We start from the raw sequence: 11,178 nt of genomic DNA on the forward strand, positions 1-11,178 counted from the left end.
TTCATATGTTTTTACATCAGCCGTGTCTGGAAATGGCGGAATGAAAAGGACTTTTTTTCCATCAGAATTTTTTCAGAAGCTGTTAGAGACTGGCACCTGGAAGCCATTCGAAAAATTTATCTGGCTTTCGGTGAAAATTTTACGGGCTTCACAGAGAATAAGGTCTGTTACTACAGCTTTAAGGACCCCTTTAAGGACGCTCGGCGCGCTGCACTCCGAGCTGCGACGACGTGGCACAAGCCACCGGACCATTTCTAAACGGATGGCTCTGTGGATATGAGACCGTCGTGTGCTCTTTCTCTGGTTATCACAAGAGCTGGACATCAGCCATTTTCTGGCAGATTTCACTTTTAACAAGAGATTTTGTCATGGAAAGCCGCGCACAGGCTTCGCGCGTAAAGACTGATTCGCTTTGGAAGCGAGACAAAGGAACACCTCCGTTTCGGCGTGTCAGAGGACAAGTTTGGACATGTCCAGCTCTCCACAATTTCACTGATACTTACTGGACTGGTAAGCTTTGAAAGCCGAGATAGACATGTCCAAATGTGTCCTCTGACACGCCGAGGGTTCAAGCATGTCTGACGTAAAAACATATGAATGAAATCCATATAGTTTTTGAAAAAATAAAAAGGACCGTTACTTGCATGGAAATGTCTAGGAGAGATGGCAGTAGAGTTTCTAACCAGATTGTTTAATAAAATCTTGGAAAGTGAGAGGATGCCTGAGGAGTGGAGACGAAGTGTGCTGGTTCTTATTTTCAAGAACAAGGGTGATGTGCAGAGCTGCAGTAACTACAGAGGCATAAAGCTGATCAGCCACAGCATGAAGTTATGGGAAAGAGTAGTAGAAGCTAGGCTTAGAAAACAGGTGAAGATCTGTGAGCAGCAATATGGTTTCATGCCGAGAAAGAACACTACAGATGCAATGTTTGCTCTGAGAATACTGTTGGAAAAGTACAGAGAAGGACAGAAAGAGTTACATTGTGTGTTTATGGACTTAGAAAAAGCTTATGATAAGGTGCCAAGAGAAGAGTTGTGGCATTGTATGAGGAAGTCTGGAGTGGCAGAGAAGTATGTGAGGGTAGTACAGGACATGTACAAGAATAGTGTGACAGCGGTGAGATGCGCAGTCAGAATGACAGACTCATTCAAGGTGGAGGTGGGATTACACCAAGGATCAGCTCTGAGTCCTTCTTGTTTGCAGTGGTGATGGACAGGTTGACAGATGAGATCAGACAGGAGTCCCCATGGACTATGATGTTTGCAGATGACATTGTGATCTCTAGTGAGAGTAGAGAGCAAGTTGAGTCTAGTCTGGAGAAGTGGAGATATGCTTTGGAGAGAAGGGGAATGAAAGTCAGTAGAAGCAAGACTGAGTACATGTGTGTGAATGAGAGGGAGCCCAGTGGAATAGTGCAGTTACAAGGAGTAGAAGTGGTGAAAGTAGATGAGTTTAAATATTTGGGGTCAACTGTTCAAAGTAATGGAGAGTGTGGTAGAGAGGTGAAGAAGAGAGTGCAGGCAGGGTGGAGTGGGTGGAGAAAGGTGGCAGGAGTGATTTGTGACCGAAGAATATCAGCAAGAGTGAAGGGGAAAGTTTACAAAACAGTAGTGAGACCAGTTATGTTGTATGGTTTAGAGACAGTGGCACTAACAAAAACACAGGAGGCAGAGCTGGAGGTGGCAGAGCTGAAGATGTTGAGATTCTCTTTGGGAGTGACAAGAATGGACAAGATTAGGAATGAACATATCAGAGGGACAGCTCAGGTGGGACGGTTTGGAGACAAAGTCAGAGAGGCGAGATTGAGATGGTTTGGACATGTGCAGAGGAGGGACCCAGGGTATATAGGGAAAATGATGCTGAGGATGGAGCCACCAGGCAGGAGGAGAAGAGGGAGACCAAAGAGGAGATTCATGGATGTGCTGAGAGAGGACATGCAGGTGGTTGGTGTGACAGAGGAAGATACAGAGGACAGGGTGAGATGGAAACGATTGATCTGCTGTGGCGACCCCTAACGGGAACTGCCGAAAGACAAAGAAGAAGACTTTATTGACAGACGTCATACACACAGGATTTGATTTGACTCACACGATAGGACTGATTTGTTATTATGCATTTAGTCTCCATGCAACAATGACTTCCTGGTTTTCTGTTTTGTTTTGTTTGTTGAAGTAATGCAAGCGGACTATATATAGATTTTGAAATACTGATCAGATAAAAACAAGTAATATCAAAATTTTATTTTAGGTTGTGAAAATTTGTCACTAGTTTATAACAACTCTAGAGTTAATGAATTATCAATTGTTCAGAAATATAACAGATCAGCCAATAATGGGTACAACTGTTATCTGTTTTTTTTTCTCACCAATAACTAGCGTTAAAGCACAGGCTGCTGTGAAGTACAGATACCTGCTAAGTGCACACTAATAGAAATGCAAGCCGTCGTGTTTCACCACGGGCTGGGAGGGCAAAGAACATGACATGACTTTTTTTAAAATGTGGCTAGTAACTTTGTGACAATGTTTTGGTGCATTTTGTTGATGTCCTAGTGGTTTCATGACAGCATCTTGCTGACTCATGATCTTGGTGACACATGAGGAAAATAAATGGTGACATACCAACAAGGTGCTGTCTGGAACCCAACACAAAGTCCTCCAGCCAAGACATCACCAAGACAAGGTCAAGATCATGGGACACCATATGTGCTTCTTCTTCAGCTACAGCAGTAGCTGTCAGTCACACTCACCGTCTACGTCATAATGATGAAAATGCATAGCATGCCCTATATTTATAGAAGATTTTGGCCTGCTTTTCCCTAAGAAGAGCAATCCATGTCTGTGTAGTGGCTAGGGATGGGTATTGATAAGATTTTATTGATATCGATGCCATTATCGATTGTGCTTATCGAGCCGATTCCTTATCGATTCCCTTATCAATACCGCTTGTGAATTTTCTGTGTACTAAAAGTAAGCTTTACAGGTTTTCTCTGTCAACAACATTTTACTGAGTATTGAAGTAAATAAACATGAAATTGCTCACTGGATCCTTGATCTCTGGACATATATAATATCTGTACATGGTAGATCCTTGATCTCTGGACATAAATAGAAATAAACAAAATCTGTAGTTTTTGTCAAAGGTATTTCCTTTCAGACATTAATGACAAATTTAACTCTATACATAGCCTCTGAGCTGAGCTCTTGCAAACAGCTGCGCTGCACATCAGGATGTAATTCATAAAGAATGCAGGACGTCTCATTTTGGGAAGAAAAAAACTTTTTGGTCGATTGTAGTTTATTGTTTGTATTACAACGTTTGGAAAGAGGTAACATTTGATTTAAAACGGTGATTCGCTTTGAAGTTATTATTTCCGGTGTCGCAGACCGAATGGTCCCCCCTAAAAATTGGTCCTCCTTACCTTCACTGCGCATACGTCATTTCGTACCACAGCCGCACGTCTGAGACGGTCTCTCTCCATCCAAAGTGATCAAATAGATTAATGTGATTATTAACCGTCAGATGACAAGGTAAAACCTCTTAAATCATTCTAAAGTCAGTTTTAAGCAGAAACAAGGCGATAACTGGCAAGTCGTTATTGACGCATTGAAGACGTAGACGCAGCTGCAGCTGTGGTGCTCTGTTTGGTCCGCCATCTTTCATTATGAAATAATGCTGAATTTATGTGGAAATGATTGTTGTACAAAAGCTTCAGATATCTATCACTGAGATAGATGATGACTGGAGTGCAGTTTTTAAGCAGAAACGAGGCGATAATAAGTGAATTGCTGGTGACGCTCAGAAATGACGCTGCTGAACTATGAAATGACACATGTGCAGAAAAGGCAGGGCGGACCGATTTTTGCAACACCGGCTGGACTCTAACTTGAGTCGGCAGAGAGCGGTGCAGCATTTGGAGCTGTGCGAATGGAACGGAGGGCGAGTCTTGTTTCTTGCCTGCAACAAAGCAAGAGTCCCATATAATGACTTTAATCTGCACAAAAGTGACATCTTTAAATGGCTTTGAGAGGGGTTAAGCAGCTGAAAAGCAGCGAAGCAGAGAACCAACGAAGCAGCATGTCGGAGCACTGCTTCATTGGTTCAAGCTTCAAGCAGAGTCACGCTGCAGAAGCGACTGATTGCAGACCTGCTGCAGGGTCTGGAGTCAACGTAGAGAAATTATCATTTTCCCGACAAACACCCTCAAAAACAAAGACTGCTCTGAAGGACCGATAAGGGAATCATTAAGCAAAAAAGCTAGTGATGTCGGTGGATCAAACCATTTCTTAACAATTCTCGAAAAGAACTGGTTCTCAATACCCATCCCTAGTAGTGGCATTGCAGCATATTAAGTTTCGTATTAATGCTGTGACAATTCATGGTGACTCTTGCTAACATGTTATCAGCCCTAGCAGAGGTCATGGCGGTGTCTCATAACACTGCTGTGCTATATAACAATGCCGTGACTACATGGTGAGTGGAGTGCTTTAAACCAAAAGGCTAAGGCCCATTACAAAGTTTATGGTAGCTCATCTTTTAAATCTGGACAATTTATGGTGGTAGGAAAAAAAAAACATTTAAAACGCACACTAGCAATAAATAAATTCTGATCTGTGACAACTAAAACAGCAAGGTTTTTTTCTTGTCTCAAAAATATATATCAGGGACAATCAAGGCTTTTTATGTTTTAACTTATCAGTACTTTTGGGAAGAGATGCGTCGACAGAGCTGATAGCCGCCATATTATTCAAAGCTTACGAGCAGACTAGCAGCAGTGCATTTCAAAAGCATATCTATGCTCTGCTTCACTTCAAATATGCAATATTTATTTCATTCACATACTGTGCCTGGTTTCAAGTCTAGTCCTGTGAACTCTATGTATAGTCTGAATTATTTAAATTTAACCTTTTTTTAACCAGGTTAGTCCCATTGAGATTGAGATCTCTTTTACAAGGGAGACCTGGACAATTATAAAGTTTCCAATTCACATAACCTGCATGTCTTTGGATGTGAGAGGAAGCCAGAGCACCCAGAGGGAACCCAGGCAAACATGGGGAAGAACATGCAAACTCCACACAGAAAGGACACAGGTGGGAATCGATCTTCTTCCATGACCTTCTTGCTGTGAGGCGGCAGCGCTAACTACTAACCCACCATGCTTGACATTCACCGCTAGCTTCAGGCACTGGTGACTTCCAACTATTGATTATCATGTTGCCTTTCAAAAATCGCTTCACCCCACGTAGTTTCCGTACTCACAGTAAATATTTGTTTGTACCAGCCAGTCTTGTCTTCTTCTACTACCTGATGTTTCACCTTACCACATATTTAACATTTCTGACACCTAGTGGTGAGAAGTAAAATATTGTAATCATCAAATCTTTTATTTGAAGTGAATACAACCCCTGGCAAAAATTATGGAATCACCGGCCTCGGAGGATGTTCATTCAGTTGTTTAATTTTGTAGAAAAAAGCAGATCACAGACATGACACAAAACTAAAGTCATTTCAAATGGCAACTTTCTGGCTTTAAGAAACACTATAAGAAATCAAGAAAAAAAGATTGTGGCAGTCAGTAACGGTTACTTTTTTAGACCAAGCAGAGGAAAAAAATATGGAATCACTAAATTCTGAGGAAAAAATTATGGAATCACCCTGTAAATTTTCATCCCCAAAACTAACACCTGCATCATATCAGATCTGCTCGTTAGTCTGCATCTAAAGAGGAGTGAACACACCTTGGAGAGCTGTTGCACCAAGTGGACTGACATGAATCATAGCTCCAACACGAGAGATGTCAATTGAAACAAAGGAGAGGATTATCAAACTCTTAAAAGAGAGTAAATCATCACGCAATGTTGCAAAAGATGTTGGTTGTTCACAGTCAGCTGTGTCTAAACTCTGGACCAAATACAAACAACATGGGAAGGTTGTTAAAGGCAAACATACTGGTAGACCAAGGAAGACATCAAAGCGTCAAGACAGAAAACTTAAAGCAATACGTCTCAAAAATCGAAAAATGTACAACAAAACAAATGAGGAACGAATGGGAGGAAACTGGAGTCAACGTCTGTGACCGAACTGTAAGAAACCGCCTAAAGGAAATGGGATTTACATACAGAAAAGCTAAACGAAAGGCATCATTAAAACCTAAACAAAAAAAACAAGGTTACAATGGGCTAAGGAAAAGCAATTGTGGACTGTGGATGACTGGATGAAAGTCATATTCAGTGATGAATCTCGAATCTGCATTGGGCAAGGTGATGATGCTGGAACTTTTGTTTGGTGCCTTTCCAATGAGATTTATAAAGATGACTGCCTGAAGAGAACATGTAAATTTCCACAGTCATTGATGATATGGGGCTGCATGTCAGGTAAAGGCACTGGGGAGATGGCTGTCATTACATCATCAATAAATGCACAAGTTTATGTTGATATTTTGGACAACTGAAAGGATGTTTGGGGATGATGAAATAATTTTTCAAGATGATAATGCATCTTGCCATAGAGCAAAAACTGCAAAAACATTCCTTGCAAAAAGACACATAGGGTCAATGTCATGGCATAGGGTCAATGTCAATGAGCAGATCTGATTTGATGCAGGTGTTAATTTGGGGGATGAAAATTTACAGGGTGATTCCATAATTTTTTCCTCAGAATTGAGTGATTCCATATTTTTTTCCTCTGCTTGGTCTAAAAAAGTAACCGTTACTGACTGCCACAATCTTTTTTTCTTGATTTCTTATAGTGTTTCTTAAAGCCAGAAAGTTGCCATTTGAAATGACTTTAGTTTTGTGTCATGTCTGTGATCTGCTTTTTTTCTACAAAATTAAACAACTGAATAAACATCCTCCGAGGCCGGTGATTCCATAATTTTTGCCAGGGGTTGTACTATTACAATGCTGCACTAAGTTGAATGTATGAGCCAAATTATAAAAATAAATATTTTACTGTATTTTGTTAAAAAAGTAAAAGGCACACATGGAGGAAGTTAATTTTTTTTTTTAATGCATTGCAGAGCTGTTCATTTGTCAAACACAGGCAATGAACAGACTGTAATTATGTCTTTTGCCATTGCTCATAATGCAATATAGTGACTTCCAAATCACTGGAAGAGCTCCGGTGTACCCGACTGAACGGTCCCCCCAAAAAATTGGTCCACCCCGCCTTCACTGCGCATGCGTCATCAGCTGCGGTTCAGATTATTACCTCGTTTCTGCTTAAAACTGCACTCTATTCATCATCTGTCTCAGCGACAGATATCTGAAGCTTTTGTACAACAATCATTTCCACTTAAATTCAACATTATTTCATCATAAATGGAAGCGTTCAGAGCGCTGCAGCTACACAGGCTGCTAGCTGTTGCGTTCACTGCGCGGCTGTCATTTCAAAGCGTCAGCGAATATCACCTCTGTTGTGCTTAAAACTGCCTTGTTTCTGCTTAAAACTGACTTTACAATGATTTAAGAGGTTTTACCTTGTCATCTGATGGATAATAGTAAGTCCCTTTGATCGAAGACATGCTTTCTCAGATGAGCTGTTGACGCTCCAAAATGATGCATGCGCAATGGAGGCAGGAATTTTTTAGGGGTATAGACCGTTCGATCTGCGACACTGGGTTTGATGCCGTTCTCTTTGATCAGATTTATTTGTTCTTTCCTGGAACATTGACAAAAGTTATTGACAGTCGCCTTGCTGAAAGTCCCCTTAAGTCTTACAAAAATTTTGCACAAAATGCTCCATAGTGCCGCAGAGTGCCTATGCAAGTGTGTTATCTCAGAAAATACAAGCATCTGATTGGGACTTGGTATCTGCAAATTATATGAAGTAATTCAAAACAGCTTTTCTCAAATATGTCTAAACTGCACCATGTAGTTTCATGTAGTCTGCATGACTAAGAATTTCACGATCATACTTGATGCCACTTGTGCAGCTCCAAATGCAGACATGCACAATTTTGCATGTTTTGCAGTATAGCTGTATGTATATCTATTGCGCTGTTGGCATGAATGTGAGGGTGCCACAGTGTAATAAAGCAGCAGCTGCTGCTGCGCAGAATGAATGAGTTCTTTGGCAGCACTGCGCCATCTGCGTCACAGTCTCACTGGAAGACACATTCGTGTTTACAGGCAGCGTGGCTGAACGTTAACCTGACTAAAAACACACACACAGCCACAAATCATTCGGGCTTTAACAGTATTATATATTTTAAACAGCGGACATTGTGCGGCGTTTCACGTTAGCCAGCTAGCTTAGCAGTAATGTTTACCTGAGGGGGCAGGTGGGATTCCACCTGCTGTTTATAACGAGTTTGTTATATTTTTTTCTCCTCTCCCTTGTCAGTAACACAGAGTAAACAATTCGTAAATACTAAAATAATGATAGACTAAATAAGCACCGATCAGCCTAGCCCCTCCCCTTCTCCCCAAGAAATACCCCGTTTACATCAAACGGCTCCCAAAAAAACAGACATCTACCGCTACGACTTTCAGGAAAACCCGTGACGTCACGCACCCTCAGAAACGGTCATTCTCCGTCTCACATCCGCACATATATTCTCTCTCTCACTCTCGCAGACATTACCGTCCCACTTGGTGGTTTTCACAGGTTTTTCAGGACGGACTCCGCCAGTTCTTCTCCACGATCATCTCATCATCCCATTCCAGAATCCCGCGAGTGAATCCCGTAAACCAACCATCGCGAGAACAGGGTTTGCACACTGCGTTCAATGCGGCGAGAAGCAGACTGGAAGTACGACCCCTGGCAAAAATTATGGAATCACCGGCCTCGGAAGATGTTCATTCAGTTGTTTAATTTTGTAGAAAAAAAAAGCAGATCACAGACATGACACAAAACTAAAGTCATTTCAAATGGCAACTTTCTGGCTTTAAGAAACACTATAAGAAATCAAGAAAAAAATATTATGGCAGTCAGTAACGGTTACTTTTTTAGACCAAGCAGAGGAAAAAAATATGGAATCATTCAATTCTGAGGAAAAAATTATGGAATCACCCTGTAAATTTTCATCCCCAAAACTAACACCTGCATCAAATCAGATCTGCTCATTGACATTGACCCTATGCCATGACATTGACCCAATGTGTCTTTTTGCAAGGAATGTTTTCGCAGTTTTTGCTCTATGGTAAGATGCATTATCATCTTGAAAAATGATTTCATCATCCCCAACATCCTTTCAATTGTCCAAAATATCAATGTAAACTTGTGCATTTATTGATGATGTAATGACAGCCATCTCCCCAGTGCCTTTACCTGACATGCAGCCCCATATCATCAATGACTGTGGAAATTTACATGTTGTCTTCAGGCAGTCATCTTTATAAATCTCATTGGAACGGCACCAAACAAAAGTTCCAGCATCATCACCTTGCCCAATGCAGATTCGAGATTCATCACTGAATATGACTTTCATCCAGTCATCCACAGTCCACGATTGCTTTTCCTTAGCCCATTGTAACCTTGTTTTTTTCTGTTTAGGTGTTAATGATGGCTTTCGTTTAGCTTTTCTGTATGTAAACCCCATTTCCTTTAGGCGGTTTCTTACAGTTCGGTCACAGACGTTGACTCCAATTTCCTCCCATTCGTTCCTCATTTGTTTTGTTGTGCATTTTTTTGATTTTTGGACATATTGCTTTAAGTTTTCTGTCTTGACGCTTGATGTCTTCCTTGGTCTACCAGTATGTTTGCCTTTAACAACCTTCTCATGTTGTTTACATTTGGTCCAGAGTTTAGACACAGCTGACTGTGAACAACCAACATCTTTTGCAACATTGCATGATGATTTACCCTCTTTTAAGAGTTTGATAATCCTCTCCTTTGTTTCAATTGACATCTCTCGTGTTGGAGCCATGATTCATGTCAGTCCACTTGGTGCAACAGCTCTCCAAGGTGTGATCTCTCCTTTTTAGATGCAGACTAACGAGCGGATTTGATTTGATGCAGGTGTTAGTTTTGGGGATGAAAATTTACAGGGTGATTCCATAATTATTTCCTCAGAATTGAGTGATTCCATATGTTTTTCCTCTGCTTGGTCTAAAAAAGTAACCATTACTGACTGCCACAATCTTTTTTCTTGATTTCTTATAGTGTTTCTTAAAGCCAGAAAGTTGCCATTTGAAATGACTTTAGTTTTGTGTCATGTCTGTGATCTGCTTTTTTTCTACAAAATTAAACAACTGAATGAACATCCTCCGAGGCCGGTGATTCCATAATTTTTGCCAGGGGTTGTACATGGGATTAGATTTGAATCAAAAGCCCGGACCAAAACAAAAGTGTGATGGGGATCAAATGGGATAAAATAAACATGGTAAATAGACTGGATTTATGTAGTGCTTTTCCATCTACATCAGATGCTTTATAATAATGTTGACACAATAATAATAATAATAATTCATTCAGTATATGTACTTGTTTACTCCAATTAAGGGTCCCAGTGGTCATAGGGCGAGTGTTGTGAAGGTGTCGTAACACAGACCCACAACAGGGGGCGCAAATGAACGGACAATGGATAAGAAAAGGAGTAACAATTTAATGTTGTGAAGGCACACAACGGAATACAGACAGAAAAATAATGGATGCCAATTGTACACAAGAGGATTGTGGGCAGGCTCGAAGATAGGAGACCTCTGGTGATCGAAGAGCCGGGGCCCACACCGCTTCCACCACCAACGGCCTGAAGAACACCGGAGCCGCCAAGTCCTGAGTCCCCAGGTGGTCTCTGTCCTCTGTTGTCGGCCCTGGTACTGCTGGCAGACAAGAAACAGATGACGGTGAGTGTGAGTCCTCACGCCCAGCAACCTTTACACACAATTCCTCCGGGAGGGAAAACCTCCACCTCCAGATACGTTATCACTCGTGCAGCTCCTGTTTGTCCCTCTTCTGGATGGAGTGAGAGACGAAGACCGTCGTCCTCTCACTATCCGCCAATCCAATCTCCAACAGACTTCACAGGTGTACGGCTGCACAAAGATCACAATTTGAAAAAACACTCAGAAAGTACAGCAGAGAAGATTACCTCTAGTGGTAGATGATTTCTCGGCGAGGAGGTGGAGTTGTAATCCGCTTCTTATGAGGTGGTTGATGAGAGACAGCTGATGTGGTTGACAAGTGACAGCTGTCACTTCCAATGGCTCCGGCGCCCTCTCATGCTTGAAGCCCGCACTC

The 11,178-nt window shown here is 41.4% G+C and overlaps 1 protein-coding gene across 1 annotated transcript in view; it reads right to left on the bottom strand.

The window, feature by feature from the left end:
• Positions 1 to 8,706, bottom strand: part of akt3a (v-akt murine thymoma viral oncogene homolog 3a) — a 120,642-nt gene extending 111,936 nt beyond the window's left edge. Inside the window, exon 1 of the mRNA XM_034184589.1 lies at positions 8,581 to 8,706. The gene's annotated coding sequence lies outside the window, so the exon portion shown is untranslated. The remainder of the gene's footprint in view (positions 1 to 8,580) is intronic.
• Between the last annotated feature and the right edge of the window lie 2,472 nt (positions 8,707 to 11,178).

Source organism: Thalassophryne amazonica, chromosome 13 (assembly GCF_902500255.1).
Source record: "Thalassophryne amazonica chromosome 13, fThaAma1.1, whole genome shotgun sequence".
In the NCBI taxonomy this organism is placed as follows: Eukaryota; Metazoa; Chordata; class Actinopteri; order Batrachoidiformes; family Batrachoididae; genus Thalassophryne; species Thalassophryne amazonica.